Raw genomic sequence first — 16868 nt, forward strand, 5'->3', positions numbered from 1 at the left:
GCATCTTAGAAACAGGATGAGTTTGTGAATTGCAGTTTTCGTATTTTAACACACAGTGTCGCTGTTTATCTGCGTAGCAATTGATAGATAGCTCTTTATTCTCCACCCTGTTCATGGTGTGACGTCATTCCCTGTGCGGACAAAACAGCTCCAGTGAAAAATTCGTCGACTGAATGGTGGATCTATTGTATTCGCTTCAGCAAGGGTTCTGGATTTTATTGCCTTCTTAATTTCATTTTTATGTTTAGAAAAAGTCTCGTGACCTTAACTCTACACCGGAATATGGAGTGCAGATTTATTTCGATGCATCGTCTGATGGTGGGCATTTGTCTGATTGTAAGAATGGCGCACACCGCTAATGGAGATGTGAGCTACTCCGTTACAGAGGAGATGAAACGCGGATCTGTGATTGGAAATATAGCAAAGGATCTCGGGATCGATGTGAACAGATTATCATCTCGTAAAGCTCGCATTGATACTGAAGGAAACAGAAAACGATACTGCGACATTAATCTGAATACGGGAGAGTTGATAGTAGCCGACCGGATAGACAGAGAAGGGCTTTGTAAGGAAAGGCTTTCATGTCCCCTTCATTTCGAATTTGTCTTAGAAAATCCTTTAGAATTGCATCGCGTTGTCCTACAAATCCAAGACATTAATGATAATGCGCCAACATTTCCCAAAGATGTAATCGAGCTTGAAATAAGTGAAAATGCAGATAAAGGTGCGCGTTTTCGTATCATGGAGGCTCGTGATGCAGATGTCGGACACAATGCAGTTCAAGTATACATATTGGAGAGAAACGTTAATTTTCTTTTAGCAGTAAATTCAAAGACAGACGGAAGCAAATTTGTTGAGTTAATACTGGATAAAGAGTTGGATCGCGAGCAGCAAAAAGAGGTGACTTTAATTCTCACTGCGGTTGATGGCGGGACTCCACCGAGATCAGGTACTGTAGCCATACACGTCACTGTACTGGATGCTAATGATAATGCTCCAGTCTTTAGTCAGGCCGTCTATAAAGTCAGTGTGCCTGAAAATTCTCCTGTAGATACTGTAGTGGTTACTGTGAGCGCTACTGATGCTGACGAGGGACAAAATGGAGAAATAACTTACGAGTTTGGTCATGTATCTGAATTTGCAAAAGAAACATTTTTGTTAGATTATAAAACTGGGCAAATTACCGTGACTGGACCAATAGATTTTGAAGATGAGTCAAGATATGAAATTATAATCGAGGTCAAGGACAGATTTGGCCTTTCTTCCGACACAAAAGTCATAATAGAAATTACTGACATAAACGACAATGCACCTGCAATAATCATTAAATCATTGAATAGCCCCATTCCCGAGAATGCATCACCCGGTACAGAGGTTGGCATCATTAATGTGCAGGACAGAGACTCTGAGAATAACGGACAGGTGCGCTGCTCCATTCAGCAAAACGCCCCATTTAAACTCGTACCTTCAATCAAAAATTACTATTCTCTGGTGACCACAGGTGAATTAGACCGCGAGCTGGTGTCTGATTATAACATCACAATTACTGCTACTGATGAGGGCTCTCCACCTTTATCTTCCACTAAGAATATTCACTTCACTGTAGCGGACGTGAATGATAACCCACCTGTATTTGAAGAGCAGAATTACAGAGCTAATGTGCAAGAAAATAACAAACCGGGCTCCTCTATTTGTTCAGTATCAGCTACAGACCCGGACTGGAGACAGAATGGCACTGTAGTTTATTCTCTGTTGCCCTCTGATGTCAATGGCGCACCGGTGTCCTCCTTTTATCCATTAACGGAGACACCGGGGTCCTTCATGCCGTGAGGTCGTTTGATTACGAGCAGTTGAGAAGTTTTAAAGTGCTCGTGTTAGCCAGAGACAACGGATCTCCTCCTCTGAGCAGTAACGTGACCGTGAGTGTCTTCATAACGGATGAGAATGATAACTCCCTCAGATATTATACCCTCTCCGGAAGGGAACTCCTTCATGACCGAGATGGTCCCCAAAGCTGCGCAGGCGGGCTCTCTGGTCTCCAAGGTGATCGCCGTGGACGCGGATTCTGGACAGAACGCGTGGCTCTCGTATCACATTATTAAAGCGACTGATCCGGGACTTTTCACTATCGGTGTCCACAGCGGAGAGATCAGGACGCAGCGGGACATTTCTGAATCTGACAGCATGAAACAGAACCTGATTGTCTCCGTGAGAGATAACGGACAGTCCTCTCTCTCGGCCACGTGCGCATTGTATTTACTCATATCAGATAACTTGGCTGAAGTTCCTGAACTGAAAGACATGTCTCATGACGAGAGCAGCTCCAAACTGACGTTTTATTTGATCATCGCGCTGGTGTCCGTTTCCACTTTCTTCCTCACCTTCATCATCATCATTCTGGCCGTGAGGTTTTGTCGCAGGAGAAAGCCGAGACTGATGTTTGATGGAGCTGTAGCCATTCCCAGCGCGTATCTGCCTCCAAATTACGCAGACGTGGAGGGCGCGGGAACTCTCCGCAGCACTTACAATTATGACGCATACCTGACCACGGGCTCGCGCACTAGTGACTTCAAATTCATCAGATCTTATAATGAGGGCACACTGACCTCTGACCTGACTCTGAAAAGACTCAGTCCTCTGTGGATGATCTTGATGGACTTGATTCTGACACGAGTGGTTCGTTTCAGGTAGGAATTATGATTCCAAACTCACACTAATTTTTTTTTTTTTTTTTTTTGCCTTATTTCTCCCAAAATGTTTTTCATTCTGAATGAGCCTTTTCCTTTAATGCCTTTCAAAATGCACAACATTTATCCATATTCATTTTTATTCATTTGACTGAGTATTAATATATGCTTGCATTTTTTAAACTTATCAAATTTGTATTTTTTAATTTTTTTATTCTGAAACTCTTGTTTTTTTTTTATGAAGAAAAGTTCACTCGAGTGACATAAAAATGTGCTATTGAAACAGTTTTGGGGGTTGTAATGTTGCCTGTTCTACTCTTGATTTGCTGACATGATCTTTGTCCAATAAAATGTATAAACGTCCTTGAGTTTCATTGATAATGGCTCATTTAATCGCTTCATTTAGTGACTTTTGAACATTCTAGTTGTAAATATGGATTCTGAAATGTACATTATATTTAATTTTCATCCCCTCTTGTGTTCACGATTGTCAGTTGAGGATTTATTACAAAAGAAACACAGAACTTTGTTCTGTTAAATGCTCCTTCAGTTGTATTGTAGAAGACCAACACATATTTGACTTCCTTATCACGATGCCATGTTTTTTTTATTCCATATTTAAGCAGTTAGACAACGGCCTCTTTTCCCTTGTCCTCCCTTCTGTACAATGTATTCGGAAAAATGTGCAGTTGTTGATTTTATTTAGGGAAGTTTTGTATTCTTGATAGACAAGTAGTTTGTTAAGGGTTGTTATCATATCAATGTCACCAATCATCATTTCTATGTATTTAATACAAACAGCGGCCGGAATAAGGAGGTTATTTTTGCCTGTCGCTGTCCAAGGTTCTGCAAATATTATAATTCTCGTTTTATCCAGTATTTGATTTTTTTAATACTGTATATATATTTTGCAACTCTGCACACAGTCGTGGCTATTCAATTATTATTATTATCATTAGTATTATTATTTTGTATTCATGCACTTTCATAAAATATGGATTTGAAGTTATATTTCATTTAAATGCGGCGCAGACAGTGCTTCTTGTTTTTCTGTTTGATTTTATATCTCTGATCAGAGCCATGTTATTTTTTTATTTATTTCTTTACTTAAATTATAAGACTACTTGTTATTTGCATTATCTACTCTGCAAATAAATGGAAAGTTGCGACAGGAACTTGATGTTGGAGTGTCATTAGATTAATAACACTTTAGATTAACTCAAGTTGCGTTTACAAGTTCTGTCAGAGATTTGAGTTTTGGGCAGTTTCTTCATTTAACTGACGGTGTCGCTGTTCACCAGTAATAAATTGGAAATCATATTGTTTTTTCTCCTCCCTGTTCATGATGTCATATACATGGTTTTTAGCTCGCCTTGTTATAGAAAAACGTTGACAGTGGCTCATTCTCTGATCTTATTTATGTCTCATGTTCGACATTTACTTTTAAATTAAATGATATATTACGTTACGCATATTATATAACGTCATTTCTTCTGCTTCCATATGGATTTCAAAAGCGTATTGAATGCTTATCAGATGTTTGCTCTTTTGTTATTCGTGTTTATGGCGCACACCGCTAATGGAGACGTGAGTTATTCTTTTCCGGAGGAGATGAAACGCGGATCTGTGATTGGAAATATAGCAAAGGATCTCGGGCTCGATGTGAACAGATTATCAAGTCGTGATGCTCGAATTGATACTGAAGGAAACAGAAAACGATTCTGCGACATTAATCTGAATACTGGAGAACTGACCGTAGCTGAGAGGATCGACAGAGAGGGGCTTTGTGGAAAGAAATCTTCATGCGTAATAAAACAGGAGCTCGTGCTGGAAAATCCTTTGGAGCTGCATCGATTCATTCTTAATATTGAGGACATAAATGATAATTCACCACAATTCACAGAAATGACAATCAAATTCGAAATAAGGGAATCAGCTCTTAAAGGATCTCGTTATTTATTAGATGAGGCCCATGATGCGGATATTGGTGTGAATTCAGTGCAGTCATATACATTACAAAACAATGATCACTTTAATTTAAACATCGTTACCCGTGAGAATGGAAGAAAATACGGAGAGCTCCTGTTGAATAAAGAGTTGGATCGCGAGCAACAAAAAGAGGTGACTTTAATTCTCACTGCGGTTGATGGCGGGACTCCACCGAGATCAGGTACTGTAGCCATACACGTCACTGTACTGGATGCTAATGATAATGCTCCAGTCTTTAGTCAGGCCGTCTATAAAGTCAGTGTGCCTGAAAATTCTCCTGTAGATACTGTAGTGGTTACTGTGAGCGCAACTGATGCTGACGAGGGACAAAATGGAGAGGTGACATATGCGTTTAGTCATTTATCCGATTCGTTCCGTCAAATTTTTTCTCTCGATGCAGTGTCTGGTGAGATTAAACTGACGGGACTCATTGATTTTGAGGAGGAGACTTCAATTGAACTTCCAATTCAAGCTAAAGATGGTCAAGGGATGGCCGGTCATGCCACTGTATTTATAGATGTTATTGATGTCAATGATAACGCCCCTTCGATAATGATTAAGTCGCTTAAAATCCCCGTCCCAGAGAATGCATCACCCGGTACAGAGGTTGGCATCATTAATGTGCAGGACAGAGACTCTGAGAATAACGGACAGGTGCGCTGCTCCATTCAGCAAAACGCCCCATTTAAACTCGTACCTTCAATCAAAAATTACTATTCTCTGGTGACCACAGGTGAATTAGACCGCGAGCTGGTGTCTGATTATAACATCACAATTACTGCTACTGATGAGGGCTCTCCTCCTTTATCTTCCACTAAGAATATCCACTTCACTGTAGCGGACGTGAATGATAACCCACCTGTATTTGAAGAGCAGAATTACAGAGCTAATGTGCAAGAAAATAACAAACCGGGCTCCTCTATTTGTTCAGTATCAGCTACAGACCCGGACTGGAGACAGAATGGCACTGTAGTTTATTCTCTGTTGCCCTCTGATGTCAATGGCGCACCGGTGTCCTCCTTTTTATCCATTATCGGAGACACCGGGGTCCTTCATGCCGTGAGGTCGTTTGATTACGAGCAGTTGAGAAGTTTTAAAGTGCTCGTGTTAGCCAGAGACAACGGATCTCCTCCTCTGAGCAGTAACGTGACCGTGAGTGTCTTCATAACGGATGAGAATGATAACTCCCTCAGATATTATACCCCTCTCCGGAAGGGAACTCCTTCATGACCGAGATGGTCCCCAAAGCTGCGCAGGGGGCTCTCTGGTCTCCAAGGTGATCGCCGTGGACGCGGATTCTGGACAGAACGCGTGGCTCTCGTATCACATTATTAAAGCGACTGATCCGGGACTTTTCACTATCGGTGTCCACAGCGGAGAGATCAGGACGCAGCGGGACATTTCTGAATCTGACAGCATGAAACAGAACCTGATTGTCTCCGTGAGAGATAACGGACAGTCCTCTCTCTCAGCCACGTGCGCATTGTATTTACTCATATCAGATAACTTGGCTGAAGTTCCTGAACTGAAAGACATGTCTCATGACGAGAGCAGCTCCAAACTGACGTTTTATTTGATCATCGCGCTGGTGTCCGTTTCCACTTTCTTCCTCACCTTCATCATCATCATTCTGGCCGTGAGGTTTTGTCGCAGGAGAAAGCCCAGACTGATGTTTGATGGAGCTGTAGCCATTCCCAGCGCGTATCTGCCTCCAAATTACGCAGACGTGGAGGGCGCGGGAACTCTCCGCAGCACTTACAATTATGACGCATACCTGACCACGGGCTCGCGCACTAGTGACTTCAAATTCATCAGATCTTATAATGAGGGCGCACTGACCTCTGACCTGACTCTGAAAAAGACTCAGTCCTCTGTGGATGATCTTGATGGGCTTGACGCAGAAATGAGTGATTCGCTTCAGGTAAGAGTAATGATTTGATTTTTTCATCATTTAATTAATTTATCTTCTATTCGCTTCAATTTTAAATTATTTCCTCCCTTTGTATATGACTGCATTTGACCCTAAATGTTGGTGGTCTCGTTTTTATAGTCATGGAAATGAAGACTAATTTAAGTGCGTTCTTACTGAAAATCATAATTATATATATATATATATATATATATATATATATATATATATATATATATATATATATATATATATATATGTGTATATTTTTATTTTGGGATACATTCTTAAAAGCTGCAACTATGTTAAGTATGCTACTTTTAAAAGTATTATTTTTTATTATAATTTTTTCTTTATTGTATTATTTTTCTTACTTGCTTCGTTTATTGCCCTGTTGAGTTTTTTCCTTCCTCGTGTCTTTAAAGTGTTTCCATAGTTGCTAATTTTATAAAGAGATCTTTTCAGATAACTTGTCATTCGGGGTCTAAATACAAACACAACAGAACTTCTCGCCCTGCCAAGTCTTCTGATCCTTCTGTTTGGTTGTTGTACACTGTTGTAGGTCTTTTCTACAGTAACATACAAAAAACTTGATTTATTATATTTATTTTTGAACATTAGATTGATTGTCTGTATTGAGTCAGTGGTGCTCTCTGGTATCTTATTTCTGTGGCAATGTTTTTGATGATTGATCTTATTGATGGTTTTAGTGAAGTTGATTTTATTGATGAGTGATTTAATTTGTAAATTGTTAAATGCAATTGTCGGTAAACTTCCGGTGTCAATGATCTTTATAGGGTTGAGCGTGAATTGGTGATTCATTTCAGACTTCTATTCACAGTATTTTCAGGTACAACACACATTTTAAGTGCATTAGTTTTAGTTTTCATCAAACTGCATTCATAAGAAGACTACTAGACTAGTTTTATGTATATTAAAGAAAATGCCTAATTTAGTGCTTGAATGAAAATAGTATTTGTCTGATTTAAATGTTGCCTTTATTGTTGAGTAGCTACTTTTATTGAGCATACAACTTCAAAACTCCTCTTGTTCAGTCTTTACTGTATTTTGTCATGACTTGTTGGTTTGAGACTTTTGCAGTTTTTCTTTCTTGTTTCATTAATGTTTTTTATTTTAATCTCAGGCTGATTGTTTTAATTAAAGAGTCAGATTGAGTCAGTACTTAATCAGGTGCTCCCAAATATTCAGCAGGTGGTGAGAAATTTGGGCATCTATTTTGATACAAATTTAAATGTTGAATATCAGGTCAGGAAGTTAGTTCAGTGTTGTTTTACTCATTTAAAGAACATTTCCAATGTCAGACGTGTGTTGAGTTTTAAGATTACAGACAACCTTAAACATGCTTTAATTTCATCTCATCTTGATTATTGTTGTGCCTTGTTTTCAACTTTAAATCAAAAGCTGATCGAGCTTTTGTATTGAAGTTCCCACTATTATAGAACAGCCTGCTCTGGGATATTAGATCTGCTGAATCTGTGTCTGATTTTAAGTCTTGTTTAAAAACTCATTTCAATAGACTTGCTTTTACTATTTTGTGAATTTCTGTTTTACCTTGTGTTTCACTGAGTGTGATTAGATTTATTTTTTGTGAATCACTTTGTGCTAAATTGCCAAAAGGTGAAATAAAAATAAAGTTATTATTATTATTAAAGAGATCATTTGAGGTCTAAATACAAACAAAACAGAATTTGTCTCACCCTGTGAAGTCTCCTAATCTTTAAGCTTTTTGTTACATCCATATTTTACTTATGTATGATCAACTTTTTAAAAGTATGTTTTATGCTGGAGAACTTCATATTTCACATCCACTTGTGAAGATTTGTTTGTGTGTCGATATCAAGTCAGTGTTGCTCTCTCTGACATTGACTCAAGTTAATAATAGCCTAAAATTAACCTTCATTTTATATGATTTATATGTGACGTATTGATGTTTTTAGTTTATTCCCGTCTTCAAAAATAATATATATATATATATGTAATAAATAATAATTTAAATATAATTAATTTGTAAATCACTGTGAATTTTTATGACCACGAATTTCCCATCAATGATTTTGAAGGGCTTGATGAGGAAAGATGTCGTTTATTTCAGGTGTACTGAGTTCCCTCTTGTCTGCACTATATTTTGGATCAGTTTCCCTATTTTATATAAGTCAATTTTCCCTTTTGAATTCTAAACAAATGGCATTTACAGGAAATAGACTTGTTTCTTTTGTTGAACAAAGTGTGTGTGTGTGTGTGTGTGTGTGTGTGTGTGTGTGTGTGTGTGTGTGTGTGTGTGTGTGTGTGTGTGTGTGCGTGTGCGCGCGCGTGTGTTTAGTTGCTGTCCATGGTTCTGCTGTAGCCGTGCTTTGTGCTGTTTGGCTTTCATGTTACACTTCTGTGGCTTTTATAGGAAAACTATAAAACTATATTCTAACTCATGTCCAAAAATATGATGTTTTTAGCTTTTAACTGGCACTTGATATCGTGAGGTCATTGCATGTATGTATCACTTATTCATCCCTCTATCAGCTCAGTTCTTTCAGAGAACTATATTTTTTGCAGTTATTTACTCGAACTCTTAGTGTCGCTGTTCACCTGTAATATTATTGGTAATAACATATTACTTCTCCCCACCCTGTTGATGATGTCATATAAAGCTTCCAGCTCGTCTCATTGTAGAAAATCGTCGACACGGACAGAATCTCGGATCATCTTCACTAAAGTGTCACGTTGTAGATTTTGTCTTCCAATTAAATTTTCCATTGCATGTTGTTCATATGTGCATATTTCCAGAATGGATTTCCAAAGCTTCTGGCTTTCTGGGAAAATGTTTGGTCTTTTGTTATTCGTGTTTATGGCGCACACCGCTAATGGAGACGTGAGTTATTCTTTTCCGGAGGAGATGAAACGCGGATCTGTGATTGGAAATATAGCAAAGGATCTCGGGCTCCATGTGAACAGACTCTCATCTCGTAAAGCTCGCATTGATACTGAAGGAAACAGAAAACGATTCTGCGACATTAATCTGAATACTGGAGAACTGACCGTAGCGGAGAGGATCGACAGAGAGGGGCTTTGTGGAAAGAAATCTTCATGCGTAATAAAACAGGAGCTCGTGCTGGAAAATCCTTTGGAGCTGCATCGCTTCATTCTTAATATTGAGGATATTAATGATAATTCACCACAATTCAAAGAAAGGACAATCAAATTCGAAATACAGGAATCCGCTCTTAAAGGATCTCGTTATTTATTAGATGAGGCCCATGATGCGGATATTGGTGTGAATTCAGTGCAGTCATATACATTACAAAACAATGAACACTTTCTTCTGAGTGTTCTTACTGGGGAAAATGGAAACAAATATGGAGAACTGGTTCTTAATAAAGAGTTGGATCGTGAGCAGCAAAAAGAGGTGACTTTAATTCTCACTGCGGTTGATGGTGGGACTCCACCGAGATCAGGTACTGTAGCCATACACGTCACTGTACTGGATGCTAATGATAATGCTCCAGTCTTTAGTCAGGCCGTCTATAAAGTCAGTGTGCCTGAAAATTCTCCTGTAGATACTGTAGTGGTTACTGTGAGCGCTACTGATGCTGACGAGGGACAAAATGGAGAGGTGACATATGCGTTTAGTCATTTATCAGAAAGTTTTATGGACATGTTTTCTCTCGATGCAGTGTCTGGTGAGATTAAACTCACGGGACTCATTGATTATGAGGAGGAGAGTTCAATTGAACTGCCAATTCAAGCTAAAGATGGTCAAGGGCTAGCAGGACGATCTACTGTATTTATAGATGTTGTTGATGTCAATGATAACGCACCACTTATTATGATCAATTCTCTGAACAGCCCCATTCCCGAGAATGCGTCACCCGGTACAGAGGTTGGCATCATTAATGTGCAGGACAGAGACTCTGAGAATAACGGACAGGTGCGCTGCTCCATTCAGCAAAACTCCCCATTTAAACTCGTACCTTCAATCAAAAATTACTATTCTCTGGTGACCACAGGTGAATTAGACCGCGAGCTGGTGTCTGATTATAACATCACAATTACTGCTACTGATGAGGGTTCTCCACCTTTATCTTCCACTAAGAATATTCACTTCACTGTAGCGGACGTGAATGATAACCCACCTGTATTTGAAGAGCAGAATTACAGAGCTAATGTGCAAGAAAATAACAAACCGGGCTCCTCTATTTGTTCAGTATCAGCTACAGACCCGGACTGGAGACAGAATGGCACTGTAGTTTATTCTCTGTTGCCCTCTGATGTCAATGGCGCACCGGTGTCCTCCTTTTTATCCATTAACGGAGACACCGGGGTCCTTCATGCCGTGAGGTCGTTTGATTACGAGCAGTTGAGAAGTTTTAAAGTGCTCGTGTTAGCCAGAGACAACGGGTCTCCTCCTCTGAGCAGTAACGTGACCGTGAGTGTCTTCATAACGGATGAGAATGATAACTCCCCTCAGATATTATACCCCTCTCCGGAAGGGAACTCCTTCATGACCGAGATGGTCCCCAAAGCTGCGCAGGGGGCTCTCTGGTCTCCAAGGTGATCGCCGTGGACGCGGATTCTGGACAGAACGCGTGGCTCTCGTATCACATTATTAAAGCGACTGATCCGGGACTTTTCACTATCGGTGTCCACAGCGGAGAGATCAGGACGCAGCGGGACATTTCTGAATCTGACAGCATGAAACAGAACCTGATTGTCTCCGTGAGAGATAACGGACAGTCCTCTCTCTCAGCCACGTGCGCATTGTATTTACTCATATCAGATAACTTGGCTGAAGTTCCTGAACTGAAAGACATGTCTCATGACGAGAGCAGCTCCAAACTGACGTTTTATTTGATCATCGCGCTGGTGTCCGTTTCCACTTTCTTCCTCACCTTCATCATCATCATTCTGGCCGTGAGGTTTTGTCGCAGGAGAAAGCCCAGACTGATGTTTGATGGAGCTGTAGCCATTCCCAGCGCGTATCTGCCTCCAAATTACGCAGACGTGGAGGGCGCGGGAACTCTCCGCAGCACTTACAATTATGACGCATACCTGACCACGGGCTCGCGCACTAGTGACTTCAAATTCATCAGATCTTATAATGAGGGCACACTGACCTCTGACCTGACTCTGAAAAAGACTCAGTCCTCTGTGGATGATCTTGATGGGCTTGATGCGTTTCAGGTAGGAAATATGAATAATGAATCTCTTACTCTTCTTCATTTATATTATAATAGACTTATTTAAAATATGCGTTTCCCTTTTTCATTCTTTATTCTTGGAACAGGAAAACACCATAATGCTGACCACTGCTTTCTTGCAGAATTGTATAATAATATTGAATCACTAATTTTAAGTTTTCATTTGTCGTGTTAACAATAATTTGTGATGTATTAATGATGAAAGCTTATTGGTGGTTTACTGCTTTGAACAGTGTTTCCTTGTTTCATTGAAGTATTTCATGAAGCGATAATACTTTTGATTTAACAGATTAAAGTAAAAATTAAAATAACTTTTTTTAAAGTTTAAGCAGTTTCTATCCATGTTTTAACATTATATTGCGCGTCTGTAAAGAGTCAGTTTTCTTTTCTCTTACACACCAAGTCTGGAGAAATCTAGGCGTATTATAATTATTTTTCCAACCTTTAAATTAAACGATTTTAATACTGACTGAGGTTGTAAAATAGTATTTTTTTTTTACTTAATCTCAACATTTTAAATGTACTGAATCACTTACAGGTCACCGAGTAATGTGGATCTTTTTCATGTTGCTGTCCATGGTGCTGTACAGATATGAACTTTAATCTGTGTGCTTGATTGTTTTTATTTTAATTGTTTTTATTTATTTTGTAAGGCTGCTCAGTTTAATGAGTGAATGATTAAATGAATGGTTGCTGTTCTGCCATTTAATGATTCCTCTGTTTTCAATATATTCAGGACGACTCAAATATTTTTAAATGTGTTTGTATTGGACAGACTTTGCATTCTTTGGTTATTGTTTCTTTTCTCTTGTTATAGAAATAGAAATGAGTCTCACTAAAGTACATTTTATAGAAAATTGTGAACAATATTAGATGTGATTGTGGATTCTGAAAAGCAGTCTACACCCCATAGTTTCGCCCATTGTCATGAATTACTCATTGAGTTGTTTGTTTCATTATGATTTTTTCATTGAATTATACTTTTGATTGCAAGAGATTTAAAGTCAAGTAAAAAAATGCAATCAAGTAAAATACTAGTTTGGTTTGTTACTCCTTTGTTTTTAATTTTTTCCCTTTGTTTGTGGCCTGAACACTTTTTACGGTCATTGTCATTGTTGTAGCGACGGTTCTTCATTAGCAAAATATTCCTCTCTCCAAGGAGTCATTAATATGTAGTTTAATTGTTTTGTAAAGATTTTTAAATTCATGTCATTAAATTTGACTTTAAAACATGCTTTAAAAAAGCACTTCAGCTAAATCACAGAGAAAATAATGTGGCTGTTTTTCCTATTGCTTTCGCAGATCGTGTCTCTGGATTGTTTGGGGAATTTGTTTTGTCTGGGTACAATCGTGGCTTTGTTGATCTGCATTACATGTTGTTCTTCTACATGCTGTTTTCATCAAGCAATAATGCATTTCAGTCCGTGAAACTGTGAAATAATTTCGTAACAAACACTCCTGTTCGATCAAAGTTGATCCTGTGCTGTCAAATACAGTATTGTGCAGTTTCTTCATTTAACTCACAGTGTCGCTGTTCACCAGTAAAACATTTACATTTAAATTGTACTTTTCTCCACCCTGTTCATGACGTCATTGCAGGGTCAGTCCATTCCAGCTCGACTCGTTATAGGAACACGTCGATAGTGTCTCATTCTCTAATCGTTTGCATTTGCCTTTTGTTCTAGTCTTAATTGTAGCTAATTTATATATTTTGAGTGAAATCTTTAATAACGTTATTTTTTTGCATCTATATGGATTTCAAAAGCTTCAGCGTTGCTCGTCAGATGTTTGGCCTTTTGTTCTTCGTGCTTATGGCGCACACCGCTAATGGAGACGTGAGTTATTCTTTTCCGGAGGAGATGAAACGCGGATCTGTGATTGGAAATATAGCAAAGGATCTCGGACTCGATGTGAAGAGATTATCAAGTCGTGATGCTCGAATTGATATCGAGGACGAGGGAAAACAATACTGCGACATTAATCTGAATACTGGAGAACTGACCGTAGCGGAGAGGATCGACAGAGAGGGGCTTTGTGGAAAGAAATCTTCATGCGTAATAAAACAGGAGCTCGTGCTGGAAAATCCTTTGGAGCTGCATCGATTCATTCTTAATATTGAGGACATAAATGATAATTCACCACAGTTTAAAGAAAAGACAATCAAATTAGAAATGTGGGAATCCGCAGCCAAAGGATCTCGTTATTTATTAGATGAGGCCCATGATGCGGATATTGGTGTGAATTCAGTGCAGTCATATACATTACAAAACAATGATCACTTTAATTTAAACATCGTTACCCGTGAGAATGGAAGAAAATACGGAGAGCTCGTGTTGAATAAAGAGTTGGATCGCGAGCAGCAAAAAGAGGTGACTTTAATTCTCACTGCGGTTGATGGCGGGACTCCACCGAGATCAGGTACTGTAGCCATACACGTCACTGTACTGGATGCTAATGATAATGCTCCAGTCTTTAGTCAGGCCGTCTATAAAGTCAGTGTGCCTGAAAATTCTCCTGTAGATACTGTAGTGGTTACTGTGAGCGCTACTGATGCTGACGAGGGACAAAATGGAGAAGTGACATATGAATTTGGCCATTTATCCGAAACGATCCGGCAAATATTTGTTCTCGATGCAGTGTCTGGTGAGATTAAACTGACGGGACTCATTGATTTTGAGAAAGAGAGATCAATTGAACTTCCAATTCAAGCTAAAGATGGTCAAGGGATGGCCGGTCATGCCACTGTATTTATAGATGTTATTGATGTCAATGATAACCCCCCTTCGATAATGATTAAATCTCTTAAAATCCCCGTCCCAGAGAATGCATCACCCGGTACAGAGGTTGGCATCATTAATGTGCAGGACAGAGACTCTGAGAATAACGGACAGGTGCGCTGCTCCATTCAGCAAAACGCCCCATTTAAACTCGTACCTTCAATCAAAAATTACTATTCTCTGGTGACCACAGGTGAATTAGACCGCGAGCTGGTGTCTGATTATAACATCACAATTACTGCTACTGATGAGGGCTCTCCACCTTTATCTTCCACTAAGAATATCCACTTCACTGTAGCGGACGTGAATGATAACCCACCTGTATTTGAAGAGCAGAATTGCAGAGCTAATGTGCAAGAAAATAACAAACCGGGCTCCTCTATTTGTTCAGTATCAGCTACAGACCCGGACTGGAGACAGAATGGCACTGTAGTTTATTCTCTGTTGCCCTCTGATGTCAATGGCGCACCGGTGTCCTCCTTTTTATCCATTAACGGAGACACCGGGGTCCTTCATGCCGTGAGGTCGTTTGATTACGAGCAGTTGAGAAGTTTTAAAGTGCTCGTGTTAGCCAGAGACAACGGGTCTCCTCCTCTGAGCAGTAACGTGACCGTGAGTGTCTTCATAACGGATGAGAATGATAACTCCCCTCAGATATTATACCCCTCTCCGGAAGGGAACTCCTTCATGACCGAGATGGTCCCCAAAGCTGCGCAGGGGGGCTCGCTGGTCTCCAAGGTGATCGCCGTGGACGCGGATTCTGGACAGAACGCGTGGCTCTCGTATCACATTATTAAAGCGACTGATCCGGGACTTTTCACTATCGGTGTCCACAGCGGAGAGATCAGGACGCAGCGGGACATTTCTGAATCTGATAGCATGAAACAGAACCTGATTGTCTCCGTGAGAGATAACGGACAGTCCTCTCTCTCGGCCACGTGCGCATTGTATTTACTCATATCAGATAACTTGGCTGAAGTTCCTGAACTGAAAGACATGTCTCATGACGAGAGCAGCTCCAAACTGACGTTTTATTTGATCATCGCGCTGGTGTCCGTTTCCACTTTCTTCCTCACCTTCATCATCATCATCATTCTGGCCGTGAGGTTTTGTCGCAGGAGAAAGCCCAGACTGATGTTTGATGGAGCTGTAGCCATTCCCAGCGCGTATCTGCCTCCAAATTACGCAGACGTGGAGGGCGCGGGAACTCTCCGCAGTACTTACAATTATGACGCACACCTGACCACGGGCTCGCGCACTAGTGACTTCAAATTCATCAGATCTTATAATGAGGGCACACTGACCTCTGACCTGACTCTGAAAAAGACTCAGTCCTCTGTGGATGATCTTGATGGGCTTGACGCCGACATGACTGATTCGCTTCAGGTAGGGTGAATTATAACTTTTTCTCCTTGTTCTTGGTTTTAATGTAATTTAGTGCTCATTTTGTTCTTTTTAGAGAAAAGTATACGAGGCTATTTTAAGAAATCAGTGAACATTTTTGGGGTGTATGTGGATTCTCGATGACTCTGCATTGCGATACACTTTTTAATGCTATTTTTTGTATTGACTATTTTTAATCATGCTACTATTGTCTCTCGTTGGTTTGTCTTTCTATATATATATATATATATATATATATATATATATATATATATATATATATATATATATATTAGATAGATAGATAGATAGATAGATAGATAGATAGATAGATAGATAGATAGATAGATAGATAGATAGATAGATAGATAGATAGATAGATAGATATATGTGTTATATTATACACTTGTAAATGGCTTTAAATTGTCATTTCAAAATACACTCATTTTGGTAAAACTTGATAATAAAGAAATACACGTCATCATTGTAATAGTCAACAATAATAATACACGATCCTTTACAGCATTTAATAATTTAGGTTATTTTGTTGAGTATTTTATACATTCATATTAGTAAATTCACTATGAACTAACTGGACAACACTACGTTTAAATCGAGATCAATAGCTTAAATGTTGGACAAATATCGCTTTTTGTAAGTTCATGATCACTAAATAATAAGAGCGTTTAGAGCTCTAGTGTAAAATGTTATATTGAATTAAAACATAAAATCATTAGCGACTTTAATAGCAGGAGGAACATCTTGGTTATGTTTCATGTTTCTGCACATTTTTTTTTTTTTAACATTTTTTCCTTAATTGAGGAAAAGATAAAGGAGTTATATTTAAATGCTTATTTTGCCGAAATGAGTGAACATGTTTGTGAATGTGTGTGAATACAGAAAAATAGTCTAT

General features: G+C 39.2%; 1 pseudogene; it reads left to right on the plus strand.

The window, feature by feature from the left end:
• The first annotated feature begins 185 nt into the window (after nucleotides 1-185).
• On the plus strand, nucleotides 186-16106 carry LOC127663411 (protocadherin beta-15-like; annotated as a pseudogene).
• The last annotated feature ends 762 nt before the right edge of the window (nucleotides 16107-16868 follow it).

The sequence above is a fragment of the Xyrauchen texanus genome, chromosome 23 (genome assembly GCF_025860055.1).
Source record: "Xyrauchen texanus isolate HMW12.3.18 chromosome 23, RBS_HiC_50CHRs, whole genome shotgun sequence".
NCBI classification, from domain to species: domain Eukaryota; kingdom Metazoa; phylum Chordata; class Actinopteri; order Cypriniformes; family Catostomidae; genus Xyrauchen; species Xyrauchen texanus.